General features: G+C 46.0%; 1 pseudogene; it reads left to right on the top strand.

The window, feature by feature from the left end:
- The first annotated feature begins 10,000 nt into the window (after positions 1-10,000).
- LOC127485434 (U2 spliceosomal RNA) lies at positions 10,001-10,099 on the top strand (annotated as a pseudogene).
- Positions 10,100-11,500: the final 1,401 nt, after the last annotated feature.

Genomic DNA, 11,500 nt, shown 5'->3' with positions numbered 1-11,500 from the left:
ATGGATCCAACCATTGTGCTTGTCAACCAAGTTCTTTTTTGTTATTCTTCTGAATTTTCTAAAAATTATTTACTTCTGTTGTTATTCATGGTCTACTTTCTGAGGCCACAATTTAGGAAGTACCCACAGCCCCTTTTCTCATGAAGATATTCTGGGTACTTTCTAATGAATCTTCATTGGATGCTTTCCCATTGTAGTCATCAGAGATCACACATGAGCTTCCTTGTACAGCCCAGCCCATGCTATCTACATTCAGCACCAATAAGAGAAGCTAGGCTTCTGTTTCCACAGTTACCATTGCCACAATAAAATGTCCATGATGCCCACCTGTCTTTTGCAGAATTACTTGTAGTTTTCCTTTTATCCAGTGAAAAATTACAGCAATAGCAGAGTTCTCCCACCCCTGCCATGGAAAGTCATTTGACTCTTCTGAGCTTCAGTTTTCACAATTATTTCTATCAAGATTTATTTATGTATTTGAAAGGCAGAGTGACAGAGATATCTTCCAACTATGGGTTCACTCTTCGAATGCCAACAGCAGCTAGCATTCAAGGCTGACCTAGACCAAAGCCAACAGCCAGGAACTCCATACAGTTCTCTCATATGGGTAGCAGGGAACCAAGTCCCCAAGCAGGGAACCAAGTCCATCATCCACTGCCTCCCAGGCACAAAGCAGGAAACTTAATCAGGAATGGAAGGCTGAGATGTGAACCATACACTCCAATATATAATACATATACCCAAGGCAGCAGTTTAAATGCTGTGTCCAACACCAGCCCCACAACTACTGAATGGGGTTAGGAGCTACTCAATGATGTAGCTGGGAGGATTACAGGAAATAAGGGTTGAAAGCTCCTAACATAATTCCTAGGACAAAGCAGACACTTGGTAAAAGCGAGTCACCTTTTCTCCTCCAAAGGCACAGCAGTTTTAGACGTCTTTGTCTAGGGCTCACTATGCTTCTTCTATAGCCATCATTTCCCTTATCTCTCCTAGCTGTTCATGAATTGCTGAAGCTTGTAAATCCATCTTTGTTTCTTTTTATTGTCCACAGAGCTGAATACAATGTCTTTTCATGGAGTGGGGCCCTAACAGATGATTTGTGAGAGTACAACATATAATAACTTGGATTCTACTCCTATTCCAACACCATAGCTAGAAATAGGTTGACGATACAAGCTTTTAATAATCCTATTACGTGTCAGACTATGCTAGAAGATTTTCATTTGTTCTATCATTTAATCATTGTACACATAAGAATATGACCTACCTCATGGAAACAGGTTTGTGGACTCCAAAAACTCACTGCCCAAGTCATTCAACTGATATGTAGTGAAGCTTGTCCTCAGGTCCAGGTCTGGTTGCCCAGTCCCTCTGAACTGATTGGACCACTGCGTATCACCTATCTCTAGATGGTCCAGCACCAGGAATATCTGAGTTTCTCAGCCTGTTATAGCCCTTAAAGGGTGAAAAGACCAGGCTAAGTCATGAAGAGTTGGCAAGAGTCCAGAGTTCAGGGTCAAGGTGTACGTTGTTGTGGGAATGAGTCATGAGCACTCACAAAGAGAAGCTGGGGAGAAACCCAGCTGAGAGCATTCATTTCCAGCCCCAGAGCCTGGCCACCTGTGAACACATTGCCACCTGCTCTGGAGCTCAGTGGTGCCCATTCATTCCTCACTCAGTTCCCTGATTCATTAGTCTTCTTCAGAGGCTCCAAGGTCTAGCCTACATTTTTTGTGGATGCCTTCTTATGTCTCGGCCCTCACCTAGCCAGCTGGTTTGGTCAAACCCAGAGTTATTGTGGGAAGCCAGGAGAAGCAGACTTCCCTACCTATCTTTAGAAAAATAGCATCATGCCTCATTATTTCATTAATGCTTACTTATTCCTTTTTATTTATTTGAAAAGTAGAGTGACAGGAAAAGAGAGAAAAAGAGAGGGGAGAGAGAGAGAGAGAGAGATATTTTTCCATGTACTTACTCACTCCCAAAATGCCCACAGTATCTTGGGGCTGAACCATACTAAAGCTAGGAACTAGAAACTCCATCATTGTCTCCCACCTAGGTATTAAGGACCCAAGTACTTGTACTATCACTTGCTGCCTTCCAGGATGCACGTTAGCTAGAAGCTGGATAGGAAGTGCTCCATTCCAAGCACTCTGGTACAGAATGTGGGCACCCTTACAGGAAGTGGTGCCTTAACCTGCTGTGCCGCAAGGCCCAGCCTTCTTGCTTCATTCTCGAGACTGAAAATATGACAGCATGCATATTCCATAGTAGAAAAGCATTTTAGATCCCATCCATTGGCTTTTTTCTACTTGAACCCTTAAACCTTTCTCAACACTGAATTGAGACATTGCAAGCAAAATCCAATGGTTCATGGGTCGAGTCAGGTCTAGGGTTTCAAGGCAAGAAGAGCCCCAAAGTATTGGGTAGAGAAGGTGGAATTTCAAGGCACAAAAGAAAGTTAAAAGAAAGCAAGAAATCTGAAACTGGGAACAACCATCAAGAATGGGTGTAGCACAAAATGATATAAGAATGTGAAACCAAGAGCTGGTATTGTGGTTGAGCAGGTTAAACTGCCACCTGCGATGCCAGCATCCAATATGAGTTTTGGTTCTAGTTCTGTCTGCTTCACTTCCAATCCAGTTCCCAGCTAATGTGCCTTAGAAGACTGTAGAAAATGACCTAAGTGCTTGGGCCTCTGCTGCTGACATGGGAGACCCCCGAAGTGCTTCCAGGATCCTGGATTTGGCCTGGCCTAGCCCCAGGGGCTATTTGGGGAGTGAATCAGCAGATGGAAGATTTCTCTCTCTCTCTCTCCCTTTCTCTCTCTCTCTCTGTCTCTCCCTCTTTCCCTCCCTCCCTATCTCTCCCTTTAACTTTATTTATATGCCTTTCAAATAAATAAATACATATTTAAAAAAATGCGAAGCTAGTGTGAAACTGGATCATGTGAGTGAAGCATCAGGTAAGAGCATTGTGAACCTGGGAGGCAGTGATGGAGGACCCAGAAAAAGGAGTTTGGCTAGGAAAGTCATTTAATACTAATGTCAATATTTGCTATTACCTCACATGAATTACTTCTCTTCATCTTTCAAAGAGGTCTGTGGTTTTTATTCTTATACCTATCTTATTTCAAAAAGATTTATTTCTTCATTTATTTATCTGGGACACAGAGAAAGACAGAGGGGGGAATCATCTCCCATCCACTAGTTTGACCCCTAAATGTCTGCAGCATCCCTGGACTGAGGCTGAGGTCAGGAGTCAGGTACTCTGTCCAGGTCTCTCCCACATGGGAGGCAGGAACCCAACTAGCTAAGCCGTCATCTGCTGCCACCAAGACTGTGCATTAGCAGGAAGATGGAATCGGGCATAGAGCTGGGACTCAAACTCAGGCAATCTGATGGAATGCCAGCATTCCATCTGGTATCTTAACCACTAGACCAAATGCCTGCCCCCACTCATTTTAGAACTGGGGAAATTTGAAATGTGAGGAGATAAAGTGATTTTTTTCACTGTTCTAGAGTTAGTGGGCGACAGAGATTTAGCACTACTTTTTGTCTGATTCTAGAACTCACATTGATATCCCAGAGTTATTCAAGGGTCTACACTTCAGTATGATGCACAGAAGCAATGATGAGCTCCAAATCTAATGAAACACAAGGGGAGGGTGTTGCTCATGATTTTTTTCCATGATGGTGCCACTCAGGAGAGACTGACATCTCCTGTGGCTGGAGGAGATATGCTGGAACCTCTAGGAAGTCACACACACACACGGATGAAGAACTGCAGCAGAGACCTTGTCCCAAGCCTAGATGTTTTAACCTAAAAAAATTGCCTTCAGCCTCATCATGCCCCCTTCCTTTGTCAGTTTTCTGTCCCATGGCCCTGTAACACATCTGCAAGGCTGTGAGAAGGTTCACGTGCTTTCCAAGCTTGTAACCCCACAGGGCATATACTAAAAATACAATGAAGTGATCCGAAGTAGGAACATTCCTGTGCTCAGAGCTAAGCTTCTGGGTTGCTCCAGACAGTCCCCAACACAGACCTGTCCCATCTGTCATCATGTTTCCCCAAGCTGGAAACATGGCAGCCTGGCTGGGTAGAACTGTGTGACTTGAGCCTTTTGTCTCCATTTCATTAAACATGCTTAACATTCATAGTGAGTGATGATCAAAGCAGATAGTGCTTGAAGCATCCCCAGGGTGATGGTGGTACCTGGGGAGTCATCAGTGTGTCCTTGGAGCAGGGGATTACAGGGAAGGGAAGCTACGTGGGCCGGTAGGGGCAGAAGCCATGGGCAGACCTTCTAGAGGGATAGGTTGTGCTGTGCTAAGAGAGCATCCTAATGGCCTGAGCTTTTCAAGGATGAAATGGACAGATTTCAGAGGGAAGGTGTCTCTTGCTGCTAGGGGCCAGGATAAAGGCACAGTGAAGAGTGACTTGCACCCTGAAAACCTGGCCCCTCCACAGGCTGATTGTCAGGCCTGACATTTTGGGAGAGTACCCAGGCACAGGTGGAGACAGAGCTCAGGGCAAAAACTTGTCTGTGTGCCTGACTATAAAGAAAGTCAGCCACCAGCCCTGCATCCCCAGAGGGCCATTCCATTCTGGACTGGCATTGAAGAAGGGTGGTAGTTCTCCATCAGGAGCCTGGGTAGTAGTATTAATCCAGTTTAACAGGGGCAGAAGACCAAAAGAAGCAAAACAGGGCATTAGACAGCACCTGAGAGAGTAGGGGCAGCTTCACCTTCCTAGCAGAGCACTAAGTCAAGTCACAGACTCAACCAAGATTCCTATGGGAAGCAGCAGAACACCACACAGGAAGGGCTTGCGTGCATGCACCAAGTAGCAGGGCAAGCAGTAGCTGATTGTTCAAGCAGGGGCTTGGTGATTGCACCTGATTCTACCTGCAGTGCTGAGACAGCACCACCCCATGGCCTGAGAGAATCTGTGTTAAATCTGTTTAGTGATGTCAGTCCTTGATTTAAAACCATGATTCTCAAAGTTTAGCATGTGTCAGGATCACAACACAGAGCATTGGGTTCAATCCCCAGAATTTCTGTCTCAGTATGTCTGGATGGGCCAGAGAATCTGCATTTATAACAAACTCCCAGTGACCTCACTTTGTGCAGCACTGGTCTAAAGTGATGCTAAGCCCAAGTGAGCTTACTTTTCTTCACACTTACTCCACAATGGCAGAACCTTCTTGATTGCAGTTACCATGCCAAGAACTAGTATTGGCCATCCCTGATGACAAGTGGCTTGTAGTTTAGAGAGACAGGAATGGGGATTGTACAGACAGGGTAAGTCCTAGGGCAGGGGCCTCTCGTAGATTTGATGAGCAAGTGAACTCTTGTGTGCTGAGTCAAACTGATGTGGGGACAACAGAAAATAAATTCTCTGTGACACTGAGATTAGATGCTGGTTTTAGGGTCAGGAAACCCCACATCCACTCTTAGCTCTACCATTTAATGACATCAGGCAAGTTAACTCATCATCCAAGTGGTCCTGACTCATTCAATGCCATGACAAAAGGCATTTTCTAGGCATGGGGCCACTGAGTACACCAGCGTGACATATGAGGCAGTCCTCCAGAGAAACAGAACTAAATAAGATGGATAGATGATGAATACATAGATAAATGACAGATGGTAGATGATGGATGGTAGATAGATAGATAGATATATAATAGATAGATTGATTTCTTATGAGGGACCAGTAACATAATTATGGAGCCTAAGATATCCTGTGATGTGATGAAAGCCACTGAAACTGGGGTTGCAATTCAGTCCACATCTAAAGGCCCAAGAACCAGGAGCACAAGTGTCCAAGGCCAGGTGAAGATGAACACCCCTGCTCAAACAGAGCAAATTCCTTTCTTCTTCCTTTTTACTCTGTTTGGGTCCTGGACAGGTAGGCTGGTACCCACCCACATAGGTAAGGGCTAGTTTTTTTTGCCTTCTCCCCATTCAAATGCTAATCTCTTCCAGAAACATCCCCACAGACAGACACACGCAGATACAATGTTTTACCAACTATCTGGATATTCCTTAACCCAGTCAAATTGACACATGAAATTTCACCTGACACCCTGTCATTGTTCTCAAGTAGCTTGAACTCTGTCAATGGCAGGGGCACTGCAGACAGGACAATCCCATGCAGATACGTACAGAAAATGAGCTGTGACAAAATATAGTGACAGGATAAAGAGTGACAAGTGGCAGCGGAGGGGAGATAATTTTAGGGAGGCTTGTGGGGAAGGCCTCTCTGAAAAGTAACATTGGAACTGAGATCTGCTCAGTGAGCAGGTGCCTGTATTTTAACAGACATTCTGTGCCTATGCTTGGATGTTTAAACATATATGTAAATTAAATAACTGATAGTAAAACCATCAATGAAATATGCTCATCATCACCTTCCTGATTCTTGCTGTTATTATCATTATTGCAATAATTATAATCACGATAGTGCCGGGAAAGCAAGCACCTGAGTGAGGGCCCAGAAGGGAGAGGCCTCTGGATCTGTAAAGGACCCAAGTAAGGAGCCCTGACACACAGACATCCAGGAGGCAGGCCAGGCCAGATCTTGGACGTTGTCCTCAGAGCCACGGGTAGCAAGGGAACATGCTTGTATTTGTGCTTTAAGGAAAACACCTTTTGGTCACCTTGCTGCCTTCTGCAGAGAGCACCAGGGAGCCAGTGGAGGGGAGCCAGGGGGAGGTGAGGCAGAGTAGAAGAGTGAGGCTGGAGGTGAGCGAGAGGTTGAGGGTTAACTTGAGCACAGTGCATCTGTCGATTGCACGTGGAGGACAATGGACAGCCACAGAGTGCCTCTTTCCCTGTCTCCTGGAGCTGTGTCCCTCGGAAGAAAAACCACTGAGACAGGCTTTGGAGGAGCTGCTGCAGGATGTCAGGCAGCAGACTCGGCCATGCAGAATGCTTTTCTGTCCAATGGGATATTTCCCAGATGCACACAGAAGGGTATTCTGAGGACTGAGTCAGTTGAGAGGCATGAAAAGCACTTAGGGAACTGTAAAGCATTTTTCAAATGTGAGGTGCTATTTTATTACCCTCCATTTCCCTGTATAGAATGTGGCCCAATAACTGGATAGTGGTGTCTGGCTGCTCCTGTGGGACCATCACAGGAGGAGTTGCAGGGACCGAGGTGCACCTGCCTGGGGCCCTGCAGAAGGCCTGCATGAGCCTACCAGGGTAACTCCCTTCCCAACAATTCCCTTAATGCATCACTCATTGAAGGGGATTTGCCAGGCAAGGCTGCATAGCTCATCAGAGGAAAGGCACCCGCCTGGGTTGATTCAGTAGCTGGAGAATAATAATCTCCATCAAGCCTAATGGGAGCCAACATGGCAATGACTTGATTGCCATACAGCCTCCCATGATGAAGCTGCACAGGACAGGGTCTTGTGATGCATACAAGCACCCCACCCCCCACTGCCCAGGCATTACCTGGGTAGAATATTAACAAGAACTTAAGACACATTCCTCTTCATTGGGCATTGGAAACCAACAGCCATTTAGCACTAGGCTGGGGCTTCATGTTGGAGGCCGTGTGACTTGTAGTGGGTCCTCACTCCCACTTCTAGTTCCCATCTCCTCCTCCTCTGCCTCTCGCTTTCCAGTATCCTCCTATAGAATCAGAAAGGCGTCCCATCCCTCCACCCAGGGAAGCTTCCTTGCCGTGTTGAACATTTCAGGTGAGAGTGGCTGGAAGTCTGCAGTCCCACTCCCGCCCACCTCTACTTCCAGAAGTGTGATTGGGGAGGTCGATGCATGGTGCATGGCTCCTCCCATTGTAACAATGGTGCATTTGTGTGTGTGTGTGTGTGTGTGTACTGTGACCCTGCCAGGCCTCCTGTCCTTACACCTCAGCCAAGTAGCTGCAGGACCTGTTCAGAGGGTAGCAACTTCCTGTGCTATGAGTCCCTTGAGGTGCAAAGGAGAGTGTAAACCCTGGCAGACTCATTCTCTGTGAAGGGCTTTATGCCATGACTCCTGCATGGGCCACAGACAAGATCATGTAAGCACTCAGGAGCCTGCTCAGTGTCCTGCCCTCTCCTTACCCTCGGCACCTGATGAGCACAGTACTGCTGGTCCTGGTCCAGTTCCTTTGGTGATCAGCTCCCACCTTCTCTCACGGCCTCCTGGGTGGGCTTCCATCTTCCCAGAGCTGTGTTGTTCTCCTTTCAGGGCCTCAGATACCATAGGATTATTGCCTTTCCCCTGGGGCTCATGCCTTTCCCCTGAAGGCTCCATCCACTCTAGGCTGGATAGCTCCTGCAGTAGGAGCCACTGGCCTTGATCCAGCCTCTGCATAGAGCTGCATTTACATTTGTCTCACAAGTGTTTACACATTACTGATTACCAGGGACTCAGATGAAAATGAGACACAGCTCTTGCCCATAAGAAACCCGCAATCTAGAGGTAAGAGAGAAATGCAAACAATTAAGCACAATAGATGGTTTCACGTGTCTGTTATGCTTTTGGGATGTTTGCATTTCCTGATATTTGTCCATCTCTGGAGAACTCAGGTGAAAGAGACCATCTGACACATAATTCAAAAACTTGGTGAAAAAATGGAACAAGAAGATGTTTATTTTGGTGCAAAAAAATTGAAATCCATACATAGATTTCCCATGACGTGCATTTCTACAGGCTTTTTGAAGAGCTCTAGTATTACTGTAACATAATCCTGACCACAGTCACACAGGGTTTGTAGGCAGTATCTCCATCTTACAGACGAGGAGACTGAGGCATTCAGCATTTAAGTGACTTGTCCAATGCCAGACACTTAGTGGCAGATCTCTAAGTAATATCTTTGTCTGACTCTTTACCCCTGCTACCTTCTTCCTTTGGACTGGGGGTTCCTGCTAGTCTGTAAAAGAGGAGGGAGGATTTTTTTTAGGCCAGCACTATAGCAGACTAGTTCTACTTGTGAAGTCAGGCCTGCATGAGAAACGGACTCCACAAGGGAGCATTTCCCATCCAGAAAGTCATTAAAGGAAATGAAAGCTGACAGATCATTGTTATGCATGCAGAATCAACACAAATGAGAAGATCTATGAGCACCACCCCCGCATGTCTCTGGGAAAATCTGCAACAGAGATAAATGGACCAGCGTGTGGACAGACAGTGCTTCACCAATGGAACCTGGCAACCATGGGACCAAGCTCACAGGAAACGAAGTCTTTGACGTATTCTGTTCTACAGGTAGCAGGCTCTTTGATGAAATAGAGGAAAGCAGCTTAGCCATCTGTTTCTCAAGGATGAGACCCCTGGCTTCTGACAGATAAAGGAACACCAAGCACATCCTCCTGCATGTAGGCAAAGCCTCGGGGAGTGCTTCTGCAGCTGGTAGAAGCCTTTGGCCATCCCCTGCAAGCTTGGCAGTGCTTGGAGATCAGTGCTGGTTCCACCTCCCAGGGCCCTTGTTGAAGGTGGGAATTGGGATCATCCTGAGAACCTCAGACATAGCATCTACCACAATGTCCCTTAGAGCAATGACTAGTCAACAGCTCCCATCCTTTTGGACAATGTGACAGTTCCCAGTTAATCAAGGGTGTAATCTGATCCCCAGTAGATGCTGGATCACCACCCCATGTTTCTGTTCTACCCCTACTTGGATATATTCTGAATTTCACACAAATCCCAGTCCTCTTGGGGATTTTCCTTGCTTTTCCTCAGGAAATTGTCTTCCTCAGGCACATTTGATTGATCTATTCATGGTAAACCAACAACCCCTCCCATCAGGGTCCTTATGTGTCCATTGAGAAATGTGAATTGCATACAAAATGCAATGGAATCTGCTCTTCTCTACCTAGCATCCACCCTCAGTTCCTACTTTAGCACCTGCGGGTTTTCCTAGAGGAATCTTCTGGAGAGGTGTTGGTCCTCTCCATAGGATTCTCCAGTTTTTCATAAAAGATGCTCTGAACAGCTACCATGGAACAATATGACCCCATTTCTTTTTAAAAATAAGAATCACTTCTTGGCCTTTTGGCTAAGATCAAGTGTAGTAAAAATAAAAATAAGAATAATGATAAGTTAACTTTCATCCAATTTTTGAGTGCACATACTCTGGTAAGCGATTTTCATATATTGTCTCATTTAATCCTCGCACATAAATCTCTGAAGGAAGCCCTATTCTATATGCAGGGAGTCAAGAGGCCCAGCAGAGCTGAATCAGATGTTTGCACCCAGGTGTCTCTGACTTCAAAGTCTGCACTCCTGGCCACTGTGCTCCTGGACGCTTCAAGGCCCTCTTTTGAGATTTACAATGCAAATTAAAGAGCTGAATGCTCCCAGAAGTACTCAGTAGAGAAACTTATTGAATATTGCTTAATCCTTCATTAAGCTCTGCCAAGTTGTGTTGCAACAATCAACAGATCGGTCCCTTCGTCATGCACTTGCCCAGGATAGTATAATGGTGTAGTAGGAGCAGTAGCAGAATTGGTGTTTCTCCTGTGTTGGCAGGAGCCTTACCTTAGGGGAGGCCTGGTTTCACCCTTGCAGGGCTGTAACCATCCAGGTAGCTCTGAAAAGATCTGATTATTTCTCTTCAAAGTCTTAAACGTGTCCACCTTGAGAAAGAACAGGTCCCCTTGTGGGTCCCTCTGCTGTCTTGCTATGGACAATTTCCAGGACTGGTTGGTTACAAGTTCTGCTATCCGCCAAAGAGCTCCTCCCCAGGATTCTGGCAGTGGAAGGCAGTCCCCAAGCCCCATTGCAGCAGCATGGGCAGCACTCACTGTGGAACTCTTTAGGCCAGGAGTAGATTGAGGATGTGAGATACACCCATTTCAAAATTGAAGCAATAAAGCACATTTTCCCCTCAGCTTGCAATTGCCCCTTAATTGGACCATGAATAGCAATTACACTATAAAGCCCAACAGGAATTTGTGGGTAAGTAGAGAATGTCTTGGGCAGTGGCTTTTAGTGGAGGATCCCAGCTAATCATTGAGTGACTTTCACCCTCCACCAAGTGATAAAATCTTCATGCAATGCCTATCAATCACTCAGAGAAATTGCAAGACCAAGGAGGCTGGAAAACCTCACCCTGCCCAGAGGCTCTGTGTCCTTGAAGGAGTGGGAGAAGCAGAAGCAAAAGGGGCTCTCCTGGCCCAGGAGCTCACCACACCCTGCTGCAGCTGCTTTGCACCTGTTGCTTGCTGCTCTGTGTGGGGCATAACTTTATGTCTATTGCACAGACAATAGCATTAGCTCGAACTCTTGGAGCTTGGAAGTTACAGATCCAGAATAGATACTTAAGTGTTTTATTCTCCAATGTCTATGTCCTTTTGACTCCCCCATAACCACACAACAGCTATTCAGCAACTACTGTGGGCCTGCAACTCAGCTCTCCAGAAACACTCGGGAATATGTTCAGTAGCTATGTGCAGTGTTTTTGGCACATGTATGAATGAAAAAATATAATTTGGACAGTGGTGATTCTTATGTTAGACTATTGCTCTCCTTCACCC

Source organism: Oryctolagus cuniculus, chromosome 15 (assembly GCF_964237555.1).
Source record: "Oryctolagus cuniculus chromosome 15, mOryCun1.1, whole genome shotgun sequence".
Lineage (NCBI taxonomy): Eukaryota > Metazoa > Chordata > Mammalia > Lagomorpha > Leporidae > Oryctolagus > Oryctolagus cuniculus.
This window is presented reverse-complemented; position numbering and strand designations above follow the sequence as displayed.